Below are 21,665 nucleotides of genomic sequence, written 5' to 3'. Positions count from 1 at the left end.
GACTTGTAAGCAAATTCTTTTTTTTTTTTTTATTTTCCCACTGTACAGCAAGGGGATCAAGTTATCCTTACATGTATACATTACAATTACATTTTTTTTCCCCTTTGTTCTATTGCAACTTGAGTATCTAGACAAAGTTCTCAATGCTACTCAGCAGGATCTCCTTGTAAATCTGATAAGCCACAACTTAGAATAGATTTACAAGGAGATCCTGCTGAGTAGCATTGAGAACTTTGTCTAGATACTCATGTTGCAAGCAAATTCTTTGGAGATGTTAGACCTCTCAGCTAAACCCCAGGATGACTTCTGCCCCAGGGCAGTGGAGGGGAGAATGGCTGTTGAGGGGAGAATAGCTGCTTCTCGACTCCAATTTTTCCACCCCAAATCCTGTAGTTTTAGGTGTTAATCCTAGTGCTGCAGGGAGGATGGGAGGCGTTGTGGCTCTTCAGACTTCTAGACACAGGGAAGAGGTTTTGGCACTTGCTCTGTTAGTAGGTTTCCAGACTAAAGCCTCCATCGCAGTCAGTCCTGTGACCCAAAAATTCTGTTCCTGTGTCCCATGATGGAGGAGGGAGGCAGCCGGAGAGTCCACCCGCGGGGGAGTAGATGAATAAAACGTGGCCGAGGCACTGCAGGCACATCCAACAACATGTGGGTCTTAAAATCAAAGTGCTTAGTGAAAAAAAGTAGGAAACCAGATGAGATTTTATAATATAATACCATTCCCATACATTAATAATACAGGCATAGGTGCATGCTTATTTTTAGCATGTGCTATTGCCTCTGGTGTTAATAAAATGAACATGACTATCTGATACCAGTGTATAAGAGATTTCAAAGACTGCTTATTTTTAGGATGCTGGGGAACATATTTTTCATCTACAATCTGGACACTAACTTTGTAGACCAGTATGATTGTATAACATTTCTTATATGTTAGCTTTTTTAAATTTTGCAACTTTTGCATATTTCACATAGTCAAAAGGCACTTCAGTGGTTACTCTCAATAATCCAGCACTATTTCAAATGTACCAAAATTCTATAAATTGACTTTGGAACAATATATGTAAGTGGAAATGTAAATTTATGTGTTTTTCACAATATAGTTTTGTCCCCCACAATAATTTTCATCTTCACATTGTCTGGGCCCTGAATTTGGAATAACATGCTTATTTTACTTTTGGATAAAGTCCTGATAATGTATTAATGCTTCTAATTTTCTCCTTACTCTTAGGAAAAATAATTTTCCAAGTGAAAGAAATATACTCACACAAGACACATGCAAGAACACATACAAATAAAAAGATATGCATTAAGCACATTGGAGTGCTTGTTTAAAGTGGAGAGGGGGATGGAAGGGAAATATGGGATAAAAATTCATTAGTTCGAAAAAAAGGAAGGGGTCTTACCCAAAGATGAAATGGACCATGAGGCTAAGTAATTTAACCTTACAGCCCATATCTAAAGGCAAAACAAATGAAAACCCTCCAAAGCTCCTGTCTACAGGCCCAAGGCCAAGTCTATCTGCACCAGCTCTGGGGCCCAAAGTCTTCAAAGAGTTTGAGTCAAAGGCACAGTGGCCTGTGCTTTATCACCCATTCACCCAGAAAATCCCTAGAAGCTTATGGTCCAGGCTCAAGAAATTTTACCCTAGGAGTTCCCATCCTGGCACAGCAGAAACAAATCGGACTAGGAACCATGAGGTTGTGGGTTCAATCCCTGGCCTCGCTCAGTGAGTTAGGGATCTGGTGTGGTGTGGTGTAGGTTGCAGATGCGGCTCAGATCCCGAGTTGCTGTGGCTGTGATGTAGGCCAGCAGCTGTAGCTCTGATTCGACCCCAGCCTGGGAACCTCCATATGCTGCGGGTGAGGCCCTAAAAGTATATTTGAGTTGCATCAAAACCTCAAAAGAATGGAAGCTGAGCAGTCTGTCCAGGCCCACCTCGGAGACCTTGCCTGCCCAATGGCTCTAGCTCCCAGGTGCCCAGACTGCCTTGGCTGTGAGCAGGAACTGGTTGGGCAGGGCCCTGGCAGAGCACTGGACAACCCAAAGCTTGCTATGCTTTTTGGTCTTGAGCATCCAGCTCCTAAAAGAAACAAAATCAGCCAGGATTCCAGGGAGACACAAGCTTTCAACTGTGCAGAATGCTGCCTTGCTTACAGAGACCTGAAAAACCACTGACCTTTTATGTCTATGATACATTGTTTCACATCCACCCATAGAATTGGAGCCCTTAGCAAAATTATAAAGAAGGCAACTGTGGGTGGAAATCTGTACTATTTCTAAAGTCCTAAATTTATTTTTCAGTCCTTCCATACAGGGACCAGGGCCTCTCTGGCTGCCCTCACGTCTCTGTGAGGAAAAACTTGGTCCCACTAAGGTATGAGGGTCTGAAAGCTTTCCCTTCCTAGAACATGCTGCTGCTTTAAGAGCCTGACGTGTACCATAAAAGGAAAATAAAAATGGAGTCGGTATTGCTGCCATAGCTCTCTAAAGTGGAGCCAGGAGGGACTGAGGGGATGTGATTTATGCACATCTCAGCCTAGCTGGAATCTGACCTTTGGCCACTCATTGTCTGAACTCAGGCGTCCAGAACATCTGCCCAATATTCCAGAAACTCAAGATACCGTTTTGGATCGTTACCTAAAACAACACATACAGTCTACCTCTTAAAGAGAAATATTTCTTTTCCTGTGTCAGAGTCAATCATAATCCCTGCCAGACAACTTTAACAAGCCTGTGGTCTTTGCCTTTGTAAACCCCTGACTCTTCCTCTTCCCTGGAAGACTTTTTCACTTTTACCCAGATCTGTGTCTTCTGAGTTGCAGTTCTTAAGACCAGAGTAAAGCTCTGTGTTCTTTGTAGCCTTGGTGCTGATTATTGTTGGACAGTATTGCTGCTAATGCCAAGGGAAGAAGTTCTGAGGCTGGGACTTTACACAGCTAAAAAGCAAAGATTGTTCGAATTAGGCTGAGAGACTACCAGCTGGCCGGCTGTACCAATAACACTTGGGGGCAACATCCCTGCTATTTTGTCTTGGAAAGCATGCCAGTTTCATCTTGGAAGCACAATATGAATTCAGTGTCAATAAGTGCTGTGCCTTTTTAGAAGGTAAGATGTGTATGATTGATCTTACATTTTCCCCCCAAATCAAACCAATCCCTTTAAGATGTCTCCTAGGATACCCTCTCCATCCGCAGCCTTGATTTCTCTGTAGCTTGTCATCTTGCTGTGGGGTCAGGGTTGGAGGCCAAGAAAGTGATCCTCTTTCCATCATCCTTTGGATGAAAATCATGTATTTAATTTTGGATTTTGAAAATGCCAAGGGCCTCCCAATTTTGCTTCATCTGAGATAAAATTCCCATCCTCCCACCAGCCATTGCTGGTGTCGCTCTGGGGACATGGGGACCCTGAGACCCATTCTGCAGCCCCCCAAACATAGCCGTCTCCACAGCATAAGGAGTCAACAAGATCAAGGAGACATAACCATGAAGAGCTGTGCCTCCTTTCTAGAACAAATTCAGGTTCCTGAAGCTCTTAGAATAATATGCTTAAATGGCCCCAGGCTGGTAAGGGCCTTTTCCTCACCACTCTGTTCCCCTAAGAGTAAACTGAACTGCTGGTGTGTATACCCCAGAGGATGGCCAAGGGGCAGTTTTGGCAGAGGATGTGGACAGAGCTTGGAAATGTGAGCTGGGATGTCCACACACATGTGCACAGAGTTCCTTGCAATGTGGTACAGAGCGGGGGGTGGGAAAAAAGGGGAGTGCTTCTCAAGACTCCATGTTCCAGCACAAGTTCAAGACTTTTTAATTCAAACTTGGTTTTCTGGATCCCAGGGGGAAAAAATTGTGTCAGGGTAAGATGATAAACATATTTTACTTATCAAAAATCTCAAACATATCCAAAAGTCAAAGAGGAGCTTGAGCTCTCATGTCCCTGTCAGCCACCTTCTGTGATGATCAACTCATAGCCAAATTTATGCCATCTCTCTCCCACCCCTTCCTCCCCTTCCTCTATTAGTTTGAAGCAAATCTCAGATAATGTATCATTTCATATATAATTTTTTTTCTTCTTAGGGCCACACCCAGGGCATATGGAAGTTCCCAGGCTAGGGGTCAAATCGGAGCTGTAGCTGCTGGCCTACGCCACAGCCACAGCAACATGGGAACTGAACCATGTCTGTGACCTACACCACAGCCCACTGCAACGTCAGACCCTGACCCACTGAGCAAGGCCAAATGTATTCACATTTCCAATTGTCTTGTAAATGTCCCAGATTTTTTATTTTATTTGTTTAACTCGATCTAAATAAGTTTTGCACATTGTAATTGATGTCTCTTAAGTTCCTTTTAAATATCAGTTTCCTTTCTCTCTTTTTTCCCTTGCATTTTGTTTAAGAAACAAGATTATTTATCCTGTAGAGGTTTCCAGAACATAGATTTTACTTATTGCATCTCCATGGTGACTTTTAATATTTTCTTCTGTCCCCTGTATCTCATATAAATTATTTTAACCTAGATTTAGGTTGAATTTTTTTTGACAAGAATACTTTATAGAAGCCATGTGATGTCTGGTTGTTTTTATTTATGATATTAGCAAATGTTGCTGATCAGTGTCGCTCTCTGTTAATTAATTAGGAGTTGCCAAATGGTGATATTCCAATTCTATCATTCTTTCTTCATTTATGAACTGAAAGAGAAATATCTCCTCATCTACTATTTGGTTACCAAGTAGTACAGTTTGTAGAGGAAAGACAGATAAATGCTTAAAGATAATTCTATGTCTTTATCAATTTTCAAAATAATAAATTTCCTCATAGGCATACTCTAAAGGTGACCAGTTATGTTTTAGTATCATTCTGAACTTACAGAATTAAACATACTTGATGTATTTCAACCCACTGCAGTTTCACCCATATTGATGCTGAAAAGGGTCCATCTTTTGTTGAAGGGAGCTTCTTCAACTTGACTTTGAGTCCTTTTGATACTATCCCAGCAGTCTTTGAAGACTTCCATCTAATCTGATATGATAGGCTCCTCTTGATCATTTCCTATCCCGGACCTGGAATCAATCTTTTTTTTTTTTTTTTTTTTTTTGAGGAGCCATAGTCTTTTATTGGGAAATGGACGGTCCAGATCACAACCTTGTCACAAGCAGAGCTGGTGAATACATTTTCTCTTGGTCTTAGAGCTGAAACACTTCCTAAGTTCATTCAGATATTTTCAATTCAAATTCAGGGCTAGAGGGTTTTTACATAACCCCTTATTTATTCCACCTGCATCTCCTTTCTTCCATGCTAAGAATTTCATTTCTCAAAGACACCGAGAAATATAGAATTAGAATTTCACAGTGGCTTCATCCCACTTCACACACAGAGGAGGACAGATCCATACATCTGTAACTAAACAGAAAGGGCTCATGTGCCCGCAGCACAGAAAGCCAAACTGTCAGCAACTGTTGGTGGCAAAGTAAGGGTTTATTGCCTGGCGCTGAGCAAGGGAGCTGGAGACAAGTCTCAGATCCACTCCAACTTGGTCTTCGAGTTAGAGGGTTTTTGTAAAGGGGAAGAATAAAGAAGCTGGGATTAATCATGGCTTTGTGATACTTCTGTGACATTTCTTACAGGAGTCAGGATGTCTCTGGTTTACAATTCTTTGGCCAGGCGGCCTATGGTTTGGGGGTCTGTTAGCTCATCTTGCCCTGGAGAAACAACCTGAATTTGTAGGTTAACATGTTATCGCAATGGAAGGAGTTCTCTGGCCCTGGTTGATTACTATTCAGTTAGCACAGGATTGAGGTCAGAAGGGACAAGAAGGGGAATCAAGTTTTAGACAGAAAGGTTAATCATAAAGTCAATAGGGGAACTCAGTTTTAAGGGGACTCAGTTTCACCACCTTGACTTTGTGCTGCTTATACATTTTTTATTCTCTGCTTAGAGGGCTTTTTGTCCTTTTTTATTTACCTGGATAACTACATAGCAACCCGTGTACACCAATCACCATCAATGCGTGGATGCCCAGACAGTGATTTTCCCATGTTTATCCTCTCAATTCATGGCTCCTTCACGGCTGGGGCTGACAGTATCCCCAGTGTCCAGCAGAAGCCCAGCAGCTCTATGTGTCTAGTAAATGTTTGTTGAGTGAATGAAAAATTGTCTTTCCCTTTTTTTTTTTTAAAGGGCCACACCCGTGGCATATGGAGGTTCTCAGGCTTAGGGGTCAAATCGGAACTGCAGCTGCTGACCTACACCACAGCCACAGCAATGCCAGATCCCTGACCCACTGAGCAAGGCCAGGGATCGAACCCACATCCTCATGGATACTAGTGGGATTTGTTTCTGCTGAGCCACAATAGGAACTCCTTGTCTTTCCTTTTAAACAAACAAAATCAACTCCAGGTCACAGACATGCATATTGCCAAGCAGAGAAGAAACTATACTATAATGACATCTCCTTGGTGTTTTCTTCTTGTTACTCTTCTGAAGGAAAAATATTTTTTGCCTGTTAGGTGTTTATAAGAGACTAAAGCTATCATGACAGTGGAAAAAAATGCATTATAATCCCAAAACTCAAGTAGTCCAAGAATTTTATGACAAACACTCTGGTTCTGCAGGGAAAAAAAAAAAAAAAAACAGACTCAGAGCCAGCAAAGCTGGGCAGAAAAGGGAGGGTGTTGGCTGCCAGCCCTCCCCAGCAGGTCCGTGGTCCATCTCGCACTTGACCCCTTCATTGTTGAGGAAATCCTCTTGACCTCTGAGACCCACATCAGGGCAGGCCCAGACAGCACTCTGGTCCAAGGTGGGTCGCGCACAGCATGCAAAACCAATTTCACTGATGCACACCTGTTGGCTCAGGCTTTAGGTCTGCCTGTCTTTTTTCCTGTCTGCAGTAAAGGTGGCTAAAGACAGGCATGTCTTGCTCAGGTGAGCTCAGATAGCAGCCTCTGCCCTCACCGGCTACTGTGATCCTGGCCTCAGCGTGGAAAGCCCTGGCCGTGCGCCATCCCTGGGGAGGGGCATGTGAAGCATGCGGCTGCATGCGCTTTTCCCCACTGCAATTTTAGTGACACCACGTCCAAGGAAGCTCATGGACAACTCGAGAGAATCCTGGGGAGAAGAATAAGGGAAGTTCTGGCTTGAAAAGAGGTCAAAGAGCCACAGGATCAGAGGAGCTCCTGTTGAAAGGGACCTTGGTATTCACTAAAATATTCCAAAAAGGATGTATTTTGGAGATCATCAAAGAGGAACACCTTTTTGATCTGTTTTATACATTTAAGTACGATGGTGTTCTATCTCATTTGAATAAAGAGTTCTGACTTTTTTTAAGTCTGCAAAATGTTGACCCTAGTGCAACTTCTTGCCTGATACAAGAATTCCCTTTAATATGGTGTCTCTGTCACATGGCCACTCAGACTTACACGCTCTGGAGCCAGGGGGCTCCCCATCACCCCTAAGATGCCATCACATTGCTGGGCAGTTCTAATAATCAAAAGGAGCCCCCAGACACCTCTCCATGGCTCTCTGCATTGGTCCTGTTCCTGATACTCTTTTGCAGGTCTGGGCTGTGACCTGTTGAAGGTGAGCTCACATCCTCCCTGTCTCCCTGCCTCATGTCTTCTCCCTGTTAAATGTCCTTGGGTCCTTGGTCTGCTCCTTTGATATTTAACAGATCATTACTTGCCCTAAAGGGATTCTTTTATCAGAAGTAAAAATGTTTTATGGCTATCACACTTCAATTTGCTGTGCTACTGATTCAAAATAGCAGTTGGTTTTCTCTTTAATGATTTTTTTTTCTTACCAGTGGTTGAGTGCTTTCCCTTTTTAAAGGTGTGAAGATGATAGGGATAGAGTAGGCACAAGTAGTTGTAGAAGTCCCAATAAGGGACTATAGATCAAGGGGGAAACTTAGGTGACTTTGAGAGATCACTGTAAGTTAATTGCTCAAGTACGCCTTTAGAACGAGGCAGCCTTGCTTGAGTAGTGGGGGCACGAGACGTTGGGGGTGGGGGGACATGTGGGATGAGGCCTGCATTCAGATTCAGACCAAGGGCAAGAGTTGAAGACTGGACTTCTGCTGATTTGAATACACACTTTCCTGGATACTAAAGAGGAGCTACTATTCCCAGAAAGGAAGAGGCAGTCTTTTTCCAACCCCCACTCCTCTTAGATAATAAAACTGTAGCCCCTCTGGATCATCTGGGCAGAGCTTCCGTGCATGCCGCTTGCATCTCTCACAAGCATCCTATCTTAATAAATCTATATCTTTCCTATCACTTTGTCTCTCGCTGAATTCCTTCTTGGAGGAGACAGGAAGAATCTGAACCTCAGTGAGTCCAGACACAGGGTGAATAATTCTAATTTAAAACTGTGGGTTTAAGTCCTAATCTGGTTTTTGCCTGGGTTCGAGTCCCAGAACGTGGGTTCAAGGATCAGTTCATGTTCTGGCTAGGTTCAGGCCATTAGTGCTTCAGTTTCAAAGATTCAAAGCAGACCCAAGCAAGTCTGAGCTTTCCTCCCTGTTTTCTCGGCACTCACCTCCCTCTTTCCCTCCTGCCGTGGAGGTTGATGCTATTGAGGTAACAGCAGCCTTACAAAGACTTCAGATGCACAGAATTACAAAGCAGACTTTCTAAACTATGAGCAGAGCAATTTGAGCACCAACACCAATAGAATAGATCAAATAGAGTTCCTGCTGTGGTGTCTGCAGGGCCAGGATGCAGGTTTGATCCCTGCAGGCACAGTGGATTAAAAGGATAAGTTGAAAATGTGGCTTGGATCTGATCCCTAGCCCAGGAACTCCATATGCTGCAGGGTGGCCAAAAAATAGAAAGAAAAATCAAAACATAGAAACAACAACAAAAAGAAGCCAAATCAATGGTTTCTGCACTTGAGGCCCCTAAAATTACCTGGAGAGTTTGTTAAAACAGATTCCTTGAGTTCCTGTTGTGACTCAGCCGAAATGAACCCAACTAGCATCCATGAGGATGCTGGTTCGATCCCTAGCCTCACTCAGTGGGTTAAGGATCCGGTGTTGCCTGGAGCTGTGGTATAGGTCACAGTCATGGCTGGGATCTGGCATTGCTATGGCTGTGGTGTAGACTGGCAGCTGCAGCTCCAATTGACACCTAGCCTGGGAACTTCCATTTGCCACACCTGTGGTGTTAAAAAGCGGAAAAAAAAAATAAGACTCTCGAGTTTCTGATTCAGATCTAGATGGGGCCTGAGAATTTGCATTTCTAACCTGCTCCCAGGTGATGCTGAAGGGCTCAGAACTACACTTTGAGAAACACTGGATTAAATGACAGTGGAGAAACATCCCTAAAGAAAGCAAGTTTTGAAAGAATGGAAGTGTTCCCTAGTGTGTAATAGGAAAGCGTGCAGTGGGACCTGCTCACTCCTTTCTCAGATGCCTTTCCCCCCGCCCGCACCCTGCAGCATCGCCTCCAAATGGGGTCTCACAGGGCTAGAAGCAGAGCGTCAGGTGCATTAGCCTTGCTTTGCTGACCATTTCATTTCAGAGACCAAAGGAAACTGCTCCTCAGGACCCAGTTTGGGCCCTTCAGGAAGAATTGGCAAGAAAACAGCCATTTCATCTTGGAGGTGACAGTAAACAAAGAGAATGGCCCTCAACGAGCTTTTAAAAACACCCCTGTGCGTGCCTAAGCGCCCTGCAGACATGTCCTAGAGAACTGAACTAGGCAAATTTCAAAATTCTGAGAAATACGATTCCCAGGAAATGTAGCTCCTAAGCGATGGAAGACAAACACTTTAAAATAACAATAATAGGAGTTCCCGTCGTGGCGCAGTGGTTAACGAATCTGACTGGGAACCATGAGGTTGCGGGTTCAGTGGCTGCCCTTGCTCAGTGGGTTAACGATCCGGCGTTGCCATGAGCTGTGGTGTAGGTCGCAGACACGGCTCGGATCCCGCGTTGCTGTGGCTCTGGCGTAGGCCGGTGGCTACAGCTCCGATTCAACCCCTAGCCTGGGAACCTCCATATGCCGCGGGAGCGGCCCAAGAAATAGCAACAACAACAAAAAGACAAAAAATAAATAAATAAATAAATAAAATAAAATAACAATAATAGCGACCTGACTTTGCAATCCTACAAGATGCTAAAAAGGAAGAGAAGATGAGCAGGAAAACAAAGTAGGAGGCTGGGCTGTCTGTCATCAGGGCAAAGAGGTGTTAAGAGTCTGAGGGTTGGGGGTGTTTGTTTGTTTTTTGTTTTTTTTTAAATATTTAACACTTTGAGCATCAAAGACTGACAATAGACTGTGAAACTTTCTAGTCCCAGAGAGGCAGGCAATTAAGTTTAAAGGGCAGGAGCTGTCAATTGATGGCTAATGTACGTAGAAAAGGAGCCTTCATCTCTGGCATCTTAACTTCAGCTGTGGAATTCATCTCACCCTGCAGCTTTATCAAAGGTTTGTCCTTCTGGGGCTTCCAAAGTCACTTTATTGAGATCTTGAAATGCCAAGGTTTTCAAACTAGCCACAGCAGCTATCAGAACTCAGACAGGCTTTAATCAGAATGTGTGTATTTCCTGCTTCAACTTCTAAGAGAAACTGCTCCAGTACTCACTGGGGTTTGACAAGAACTGTTTTATGCCAGTGGGTTCCAGAGCTTTCCTTCACATTGTATTTTGGCCATGCTTGCTTCATCTCTCTATTATTACTTAGCAAGGAAAGAATTTCCTTTTTGTTTTTTTTTTTTTTCCCTAGTCTAAACATTCCCCATGAGAAAAACAGTCTGCTTCTCTACTGAATAATAGACCAAATGGCCTGTTAATAAAAATTAAAGACCATTTAGAAATCAATGATAGGTAAGAATCACATCGTTCCTGTTCATCCTATTTTTGCTACCTGATAGAGCACAAAAAGCAGATTGCCTTCCTGAGCTTGTTCTGAAGCAGTTGTCTCTGTCTCCAGAATGTCTCCACCATCCGTTCCAACCACAGTTGTCTTACCCAAGCACTCATTACTCCTTCCTCGATGAGTCAACCCTTCCTCGCCAGATCTCCCCACTTCCACGCTTCTTCCCTTCTCATCTTGCTAACCATGGTTTTCTACAGTCTTCCTCAAACACAGATCCTCTTGATGGCCCACAGATCAGGTCCACACACCTCTCAGGGGGAGTGGGGGAGGATACGAGGGCAGCATTCTGGGCTGCCCTCAAGGTGGGTTTCTTGCACCTGACTGACCTTTTCCAGCTCCACGTGCCCAGTCTCACAGTTCAGCTCCTGCCTCAGAACCACTGCCTGTTGTTCATGCAGCCAGGAGCACATTCAATCACTCAGCACATGCTGTGCCAAGACTTTGGTCCTGGGCAACAGTTTAGTAGTAACAATGAGAACAGCTAACATTTACTGGGGACTTTATATGCCAGGTACTGTGCTAAATCCCTTCAGGTAAGAATTCATTTGAGGAGTTCTCGTTGTGGCTCAGTGGAAACAAATTTGACCGGTATCCATGAGGACGCAGGTTCCATCCCTGGCCCCGCTCAGTGGATTAAGGATCCAGCATTGCTGTGAGCTGTGGTGTAGTCGAAGACATGGATCAGATCTGGTGTTGCTGTGGCTGTGGAGTAGGCCAGCGGCTACAGCTCTGATGCAACCCTTAGCCTGGGAACCTCCATATGCCACAAGTGTGGCCCTAAAAAGACATACATACAGACAAAAAGAATTCATTTGATTCATGCAACGATTCTATTACACAAATACAGTAACTCATCAAATCCATTTAACAGTAACGAGACTCAGAAGCTAAGCAGCTTACCCAAGGTCAGGCTTCACAGTTCGTGATTGATTGATTGATTCATTCATTCATTCATTTGGAGCACATACGATGTTCCAGGCATTGGTCTAGATGAGTGGAAAACCTGAGAGAAGAAAACAAAGAACTCTGCCCTCATGGCGCTTACAATCTGGTGAAGGGAAACGGACAAGTGAACAGATATTGTAAATAAATGATACTGTGTTTGAAGATGATGAGTACTCTGGGAACAAAAGAAGAGCCCAACTTAAGGAATGAGGAGCCACTATGTGGGTGGCAGTTTGCAATATTAAATAGGTTGGCCCTAGAGTTCCTGCTATGGTGCAGTGGGTTAAGAACCTGACTGCAGTGGCTCAGCTTGCTGCAGAGGCGTGGGTTTGATCTCCCACCCAATGCAGCGGGTTAAAGGAAGTCACAGCTGTGGCTCGGATTCAGTCCCTGGCCCAGGAACTTCCACATGCTGTGGGTGTGGCCATAATAAACAAACAAATAAATAGAGTGGCCAGAGTGGCTGCATTAAGCAGGTGACCTTTTACCCACGTAACTGTAACTGAGCGGGCCTTCCCAGGACAGACCTCTCCCTCATGTCCTCTGCTGTAGCTCCTCTCTGAAGTACCCAGATAATAGCATTCCATGCATATTACCTGAGTTTTTCAGATGCTGAAAACCACCACCAAATGCAAGATATTAACTGCTTGATGATCGTGAGCATGTAGCTCCCAAATCTTCTGGCACCCAAGGATTGATAATGTCAACTGTCCTATTACCTCAACCCAATCAGTCAGAGTATTATGCACGAGCTGATCACATACCCTGAGACCTGAACTCCTACCCCTCACTTTTAAAATGCTTTGCTGAAACCCTTGGGGGAGTTTGGGACTTTGAAGGGGCATGAGACCCCCCCCCCCGCGCGTGCTTCTCTCTACATGGCCTCTGCAATAAACTTTCTCTGCTCCAAACTTCAACCTTGTGGTTTTTTGGCCTCACTATGCCTCTGTCCACAAACTTGCCTTGGATTCTGAAGGAGGTTAAGGAATTACCCCGTGGTGGCTATCTGGGGGAAGAGCATCCTTGGGAGGAAGAAGAGCTAGTGCAAAAGTCCTGAGACAGGAACATGGCAAGTGCTTGGTGCATTTGAGGAATTATACTTGTGTCTGGGGTGGAGGGTGAGGAGTTGCTGAATAAGGGAAAAGAGCAGGGGATGAGATCAGAAAAATAAGTTGGAAACCAGATTCCGTAGGACCCTGTAGCTATTTGGTTTTTACTCTGAGTATTATGGCAAAATGGTGGTGGTGCTGGGGTGGGGGTGGGGGGATTCTATTCTCTGGGTGCGCAGTGGAGAAGAGATTATGGAAAAGGAGGTGGGGGATGGGGGCAGGAAAGTCAAAGGTGAAAGCGAGGAATAAGAGGCAGTTACACTAATCCAGATGGTGGTGATAAGTAGCTGGATTGTGAAACTGACAGCGCTTATGACTTGAACCCAGCCAGGACATGTATTAGGACTTGAACCCACGTGTCAGGACTCAAACCCCAGCTTAAACCCAGATTGGGACTTGAACCCATGGTTTTTAATTTAGAATTACCCACCTAGTGTCTGGACTTACTGAGGTTCAGGTTCTTTGTGCCTCAGCACAGAAGGAATTCAGTGAGAGACAAAGTGATAGGCAAGAAATAGATTTATTAATGTAAGACTCTTGTGAGAGATGCAAGGAGGAAGGCAGGGAGGCTCTGCCTGGAAGACTAGGTGGACTACAGTTTTATAATCCAAGGGAAATTGGGATGGGAAAAGACTGCCTCTTCCTCTTTCTTCTAGTAGTAGCTCCACCTTGGTATCCAGTAAGAGAGTATTTGACCCTATGAGGTCAAAGTAGGACTGTCATGTGCTTATTCAATTCAGCAGAAGGGCGGTCCTTGAACTCCTGCCCTCGGGCTGAACCTGAATGTAGGCCTTACCCCATCAACCAATGACCGGAGGCATGTCTTGCTCCTCCACTAGTCATGCAAGACTGTCTTGTTCTGATGGCCCTCCTGAGTGATCTCCAACCCCCAGAGATCTCCCAAAGCTCTCTAGGCCACCTTTTCTATCCACAGTCCCCCAATGGGACTCCCACAATCACCTGTGCAACTATCCTACCCCATCTTTATCAATTGGACTTCAAAGTATTTGGACTGGGGGGAGTAGGGAAGGCTCTATGGAGCCCAACTTAGAGGTCTAAGGGTGTCATAATCCCTTGCCCCACCTTCCTCCAACTCTACTCTGTCTTCTTTACAGGTTATACAGAGGTCTCTTTAACTAATCACAGATTCATTCATTTGCAATCACACTGCAAATTGGAACTAGTTCCCTTAAATTCATTTAATACTGGCATTACATTTTAAAAAAATAACATCCACATTTTAAATTTCCTACAGATATTTTTTGCCTTTGAAAGTCAAATTGTTAGGAGTTCCTGTCGTGGCGCAGTGATTAATGAATCAGACTAGGAACCATGAGGTTTCAGGTTCGATCCCTGGCCTTGTTCAGTGGGTTAAGGATCTGACATTGCTGTGAGCTGTGGTGTGGGTCGCAGACGCGGCTCGGATCCCGTGTTGCTGTGGCTCTGGCGTAGGCCGGCGGCTACAGCTCTGACTAAACCCCTAGCCTGGGAACGTCCATATGCCACGGGAGCGGCTCAAGAAAAGGCAAAACGACAAAAAAAAAAAAAAAAAAAGAAAGAAAGAAAGAAAGTCAAATTGTTAAATCCATCATCTCCAGTTTTAAAGTCCTCTCATAAAAAGGCAGTGTTTCTTCCTGTCTGCTTAAATCATATTCCACACCGAAATTGGTTATGTAACTTAGGAATGAAAACAATGTCATGCCTTACTTTTCGTTCGTCTCCTGGGAGATTGCTACAGGAAATGTATTGAGGTGGAGTGAGGAGTCAGGAAAGTCAAAACCGTAAAGCAATTTAATTGACTTTTTCTTAATTAAATGAGAAGTAGAGAATTCTTTTCAATAAATGCATCAAATAGAAAACACGCTCCAGTTCCAACTGGTTGCTTGGTAAAGCAGGCAAGGACCAAGCATCAGAGCTGGAAGAAAATATAAAAATCCACTTATTTGATCTCTTCCATGGCCCTCTGATGGACCGGGGAGGGAAGAGAACTGCCCAAATTGAACTAATGTTAAATGGCTGAAGCCCAGCTCCACCTTCTGACACCAGCCTAGTGCTTTTTCCAGACACAGTTATGTAGCTTCCTGTCAGAACAGACACAGAAAACAAAATTATGGGTTCTCAAAACTAGGCTCTTAAAGCAAAACACAGAGAAACTAGACCAGTGTTTCTAAACGGGGCAATTTTGCCCCCTGGGGGACTTTTGGCAACAAGACATTTATATCTGTTACAACTGAAGGAAGGGATGCTACAGGTACCTCATGGGGAGAAGTCGAGATGCTGCTAAACATCCTACTATGTACAGGACAGACCTTCCCTGACCCCAACAAAGAATTATTCAGTCCCCAAAGTCAGCAGTGCCAAGATGGAGAAACCTGAGCTAGACCAAGCTTATCAACCCTAAGCTGCATGTTAGAATCACCTGGGTGTCCGCAGACCCATGGACTCAAGAATCTCTAGGGGTGGGGCCAAGCATTGGGGTTTTGAAAAGCTCTCCAGGTGATCTCAATGTACCCAAAGTTTGAAAATTCCTGGTTCAACCCATACAAATTGGAAAATGAATCAACAACAGACCAAAGAAGATATTTAGCCCTGACTACGTGTCCACCAGAAACTGAAGGAAATATAATGCCGTTCACAACACAGCCCACGCCTGAGGGAGCTCCCAGTAGGGGTGAGGAACTGACCAGGGAATGCTATCATTTGCTGTGTTTTTTTGGTTTTTTTTTTTAATCTTTTTTAGGGCCACACCTGCAGCTTATGGAGGTTCCCAGGCTAGGGGTCAGATCAGAGCTACAGCTGCCAGCCTACACCACAGCCACAGCAACTTGGGATCCAAGCCACGTCTGTGACCTACACCACAGCTCACAGCAACATCAGATCCTTAACCCAATGAGTGAGGCCAGGGGTTGAACCTGCAACCTCATGGTTCCTAGTCAGATTCGTTTCCGCTGCGCCACAACAGGAACTCCTGTTGTGGGCTTTTTAAGTGATGAATGAAGAACCAAGGAAAAAAGTGTTCTACCAAAGAGAAGGCAACAAAACATGTGAGAAATCAGAGGTTCCCCGGGGTTATCACCAAAGGTAAGTTTATTGGTAGAAACCAATTTAAGTACTTTGCATCTTTACATACATTTACTTCCATGCTCAGAAAAAGCCTTGCTTTTTCAGTCCTCTATTAGCCCCTTAAGATATGCTATCTCTCCCGTCAAACTATAATTATACATGGTTTAATAATATTAAATATAATGTATGTGTGTTCCTAAGTCCAGAGAGACTGTTTTATTGCTTTTCAAAAAATTATACAAGCAATTTGGTGTAACTGATACACTCAAAATAATTGTCCCCAGCAGTGATCGGGTTAATCAAACCCATCTTTCCCCCTGGGAATTGGGTTCCTTAAGGATATCTTGCTCAGACTGATCTCAGAGAGACAGCAGTGAGTAATGGCTTGGAGTGAGATCTTAATTCTATACTCAGGAATAGAACCTGGGCAGCGTGGGTGAAAACCAGGAATCCTAGCTACCACACCAGCTAGAGGCTAAAAACAGAATTGCCTTGATTCTTAACCCTGTTGAAAGCAAGAATGTTTCAAGGAGGCAAAGCCTGTAAAACCAGGTACAAAGTTTATTGTTAGAGGCACAGTACAACATGTGGAAGAGCACACAGGGAAGTAGTCTATTTATCTAAGGCAGAAGCAAAGCAGTAATATACAACCCATGAGAGGAGAGTGGGCACAGGCAATCCCCTCGAATGAAGAGCACACCAGAGAGGTGGTTTAAATCACTTATACAGGACAGTCTTCCAAGTCTCTGTTCTCCTTTGGCCAATTATCTTGTTTACGTCTCACACCTGACTGAACCCAGGGCCCTCCCCAACATGTGTGCCCATCTTTTGGCCAAGAAGGATTTCAGAACAAAGGGTTATGGGATGGTATCAGGACTTCGTATGGCTTGATGCCCCTTCCCTTTTTGACCCTGAGGGGTTTTTCTGTGCAGGGAGGTCTTCTTAGCCCCAGGAGTGATTGATGTGGTCATCTTTTTTCTCCAGCAGAGCTCAGCTCCTGCCATTAACTTTCTCCTTGAAGTGTCAAAGAGAAGCAAGGCCCAATTTATTCAGCTGACAAATCCCAGCTGTACTCAGCCCAGGGGCCCATCTACCTCCTACCTCAAGATTCGTTGTCTGTCATTTTTGTGATTACAACTCTCTTGCTTCATAGTGTAGGACACAGTAAAGATATGGTCTTTCTTTCTCTCTCTCTCTCTATTTTTTTTTATTTTTTGCTTTTGCTTTTTAGGGCCACATCTGCAGGATATGGAAGTTCCCAGGCTAGAGGTCAAATCGGAGCTGCAGCTACTGGCCTACACCACAGCAATGCCAGATCTGAGCCATGTCTGCAACCTACACCACAGCTCATGGCCACACCAGATCCTTAACCCACTGATCGAGGGTAGGGATTGAAATCTAATATTCATGGATACTAGTCAGGTTCGTAATCCACTGAGCCACAACAGGAACTCCCAGTATTTCTCATTTTTAAAGTAGTGTTTATTCAAAGCTTGCTTCCCCTCCTCCCTAGAGGCACTGGTAGCTATGGGGAATCGTTTTCAACTTGTAAATAGACCCCATGCTTCCTTGTAAAAATAGTTGTGCTGCTAACAGCAGCGGTACTATCCTTAAATAAAATTCATATTTAGTATAACTGATCTACATAACGCATTTTGTAAAAAGTTAATATATACGGATTGCCTCCCCTCCCTCATGTATTCTCCATGCTCCTATGGTCTGCTCTGGGCTCAGAGAGTTGACCCTCCACAGTCCGCATCACTTGGGCTTCCCATGCCCTTATGCCAATAGGAGGCACTGATACGAAGGCTGCAGCAAAAGGAGAGAGGCAAAGGTACTTATTCCCTGCCCCATGAGGTGCCAAGATGGTTAACCTAGCCCTGTAGACATATAGTCCCAGCTCATGTGTATGTGGGGTGAGAGGCGTATTAGCCTCCTGAGGCTGCCATTACTGCAGACCGAGGGACCTCAACAACAGGTATTTATTTTCTTAGAGTTCTGGAGGTTGGAGGTCCAAGTTCAAGGTGCCAGCAGGGTTGATTGATGGTAGGGCCTCTCTCCTTGGCTTGCAGGTAGCTGTCTTCTCTCTGTGTCCTCAGATGGCCTTTCCTCTGTGACCACACGTCTCTGGTGTCCCCTCCTCTTCCTAGAGGGACACCAGTCATACTGGATCAGAGCTCCATCCTATGACCTCATTTAATCATAATGACCTCGTTAAAGGTCCTGTCTCCAAATACAGTCACAATCTGAAGTACTGGAGAGTTAGGGCATCAGTGTATGGATTTAGGAAGGATGTTATCTCGACATGTAAACACTTGGGAATGACTGTACCAGGAGATACCATTGAAGGACGGCTATCAGACATTTGCACCTGGAATGGGCTTGGGTACCAATGCAGATGGATACCAGGACTTTTGTCAGCGGCTCAAATACAACTAGTGGCAATGTCATTTGTGACCTGGTTTTCTGAAATGGTGAACAACTCTGCAGAAGATCTAAATAAAAGAAATCCTAACCTTCCTTTGACTTACATAGTAGTTGAATTTCTGGAAATGCAGGATACATTAAAACCATGTAAAAAATACTTTAAAATAGAGTTTTGATTCTAGGCGCAGATGATCATAGGCAGGTCTTTCACCTACATGAACGTCCACAAGACATTCTAAAACCTCATGGGACAAAGGACAATTATTTCTTGTGCAGGACTGCCCCACAAATGGCAGGGCACCTAGGACCCCTGACCCTGCCCTTCGAGTGCCCCCAAGGGTATGCCCCCCAAGCACTAAGTTCCAAGGGATGGTGGTGGGAGGCGGGTAGTAGTGTCCTACTGCTGGCCACAGCTTCCCCTCTCTCTGCCCTCTGCTCCTGTCTGGGGTTGCAGTCTGGGGGGGAGAGGTGGGATGGGGAGAGATCAGTGGCTTTAGTGAGGATTCTCTTCTCTCTCAGGTGGGTATCATAATTCTGTGGGTCACATTGACCAATTAGGGAAGCCTTCTGTGGAATTTCTGGTGTGGAACTGGTATGAGTTCTGTTGTTTTTTTTTTTTAAGTGAGCTTTTTGAGATACAATTCACCTATCAGGAAATTAACCCATTTAAAGTGTACAACTCAATAGTTTTTAGAGAGTTGTGCAACCGTCACCACAATCTAGATTATTTTCCTCACCCTCAAAGAAACCAGGGACTCCTTAGCAGTCAGTATTCAAATCCCTACCCCCAGCCCAAGGCAACTGGCAATCTATTTTCTCTTTTTCAAGATTTTGGAATCATATAGTACATGGTCTTTTGTGACTGGCTTCTTTCACTTAACGTGATATTTACAGGGTTTTTTTGTTTGTTTTTTGATTTTTAGGGCCGCCCCTGTGGCACATGGAGTTTCTCAGGCTAGGGTCCAGCTACAGCTGCCAGGCTACACCACAGCCACAGCAATGCTAGATCTGAGCCATGCCTGTGACCTACACCACAGCTCACAGCAACACCAGATCCTTAACCCACTGAATGAGGCCAGGGATTGAACCTGCAACTTCATGGTTCCTAGTCATATTTGTTTCTGCTGTGCCAGGACGGGAACTCCTACAGGGTCATCCGTGTTGTAGCATATATCTGTACTTCATTCCTTTCTGTGGCCAGATAATATTCCATTATATGAATATACCATCTTTTATTTATCTATTCATCAGTTGATGCACATTGGGATTGAGTCCATGGTTTTGGTTATTATGAATAATGCTGCTCTAAACATTCTTATACAAGATGTTGTGTGGATATGTTTTCATTTTTTCTGGGCATATACTTAGGAGTGGAATTGCTGGGTCAATGGTAATTCTGAGTTTAACCTTTTGAAGAGCTGCCAGACCGGTTTTCAAAGCAGCTCCATAATTTTACATTCCCATCAGCAGTGTGTAAGGGTTCTAATTTCTCCACTTCTGCACAAACACTTGTTATTATCTGCCTTTTCGATTATTTACATACCTACTGGGTGTGACATGACATTTCATTGTGGTTGTGAGCATCTTTTCATGTTTTTATTGGCTGTGTATATAAAGTTTGTATATATTCTTTGAATAAATGTTTATTCAGATCATTTTGCTTATATTTTAATTGAATAATTTGGTTTTTTATTTTTTGAACTGAGTTATTTATATATCCTTCATTAATTATTTTTATGTTGAAGTATGGTTTATTTACAATGTGTTAATTTCTGCTGTACAGGAAAGTGATTCAGGTCTATGTATATACATTTTTTTTAAATATTCTTTTTCATTATGGCTTATCATAGGACATCCTAAGTTCTTTTGTCATGTCCCCATCATTCTTCTTTCAAGGAATTTTAAGAATTTCAGTTTAGTCATTTGGTTGACTCAACTGGCCTTTGGTTTGCTCTGACCTCATGGCTAAGAAACAAAACACGAATAAGATCTAACTAGCAGGAAGGCTCTTCTCACAATCTGCACATTGCATTTATTTAGGATTGCATTATTTTATGCCACTAACTTGATGGTCACATAAAAAAAATCCAGCTCTTTCAATATAAATGAACAGTAAGGCTTCTTAGCCATAATGGCTGACAGGAATCCTGCTCCAAACACACTTGAATGTGAGACAAAATAGAATCCAAAGCACTATGAATATAGATCAGAGTACAAGAGCAAGAAATAGAAAGGGCCCCTGAATATGGGTCTTAACCATCAGAGCTGAGGCCTTAATGCCAAAGAAAAGGAAAGACGATGATGCTTCTATAGTGGGGAGCTGGCCAGGACCACGAAGGAGGGTCTCTCTGAGATAAAGACCAGAAAAACTCCACTTGCTGGCCTAAAAAGGAACAAGAAAATGCAGGATCTGCCAGTCGTGGGTAGAGAAGGTCACTAGTGAGAAATTGGTCTCCAAAACTGTGCCCATGCAGATACATGGGCAGTCCAAATTCACACTATTGTGAAGTCTGGAAACTTCAGGCTAAGAAATTATATAGAGAAAATTGTCTAGAACTGATAAAATCCACAGGGTCCAGCTGAGGACATTTCGACAAACTCAGCCACACCAGATTCCATGCAAACAAATCTGATTAAATGTGAATCCAGTCAAAATTTGCAAACCACAATAAGGGAGAGTCAGTGGACTAACAAATGGGACAACACCCATAACTAAGAGAATAATCTCAAAGACACTAAAACATGACTATATTTAAACATCCAAATAAATGAAAAGAAAATAGAACATAAGGCAAGAACAGGCTAAGAGATAGCGTAAAAAATACAGTCACTGAAACAAACTGATAGTATGTCAGTTTTCTCTCATTTTGTACTATCAGTAAATTCATTCAGTAAATACCTGCTATGTGCTAATCACATACTGAGCACTGAAACACAATGATAAGGAAGATACAGCTACAGTCCTTAAGGAGCTACATTCCATTCTTTTAACTTTGAGGGAGGGTAGCACACTGATTTCTAGATGAACTGTTATAGTTTTTCTTTTTGTCACATAGGAAATTTTATAAATAAGTGTTTATTATGTCTTTATACTGAGCAGGGAGTGGCACTAAAACAAATCACTCTCATCTTTCCTTCTCTAAGCTGGCAGTATCTGTTGTTTTGCTTTGGTGGGTGGTTTGGGAGTCAAAAGTCTCGCTGTTGGGGTATAAAAAGTGGAAGGGCTGAAGGAACACAGATGGA

At 43.7% G+C, this 21,665-nt stretch overlaps 1 long non-coding RNA gene across 1 annotated transcript; it reads right to left on the bottom strand.

Moving 5' to 3' along the window:
- LOC110261713 lies at positions 205-15,314 on the bottom strand. The gene is made up of 4 exons (XR_002346181.1): positions 15,188-15,314; positions 11,779-11,881; positions 3,137-3,278; positions 205-672 (listed from the first exon to the last, which is right to left on the bottom strand). It is a non-coding gene; the product is annotated as an uncharacterized LOC110261713 (long non-coding RNA).

The sequence above is a fragment of the Sus scrofa genome, chromosome 7 (assembly GCF_000003025.6).
Source record: "Sus scrofa isolate TJ Tabasco breed Duroc chromosome 7, Sscrofa11.1, whole genome shotgun sequence".
Taxonomy (NCBI): domain Eukaryota; kingdom Metazoa; phylum Chordata; class Mammalia; order Artiodactyla; family Suidae; genus Sus; species Sus scrofa.
The sequence above is the reverse complement of the archived record's forward strand: the minus strand, read 5'-3'. Positions and strand labels throughout refer to the sequence as shown.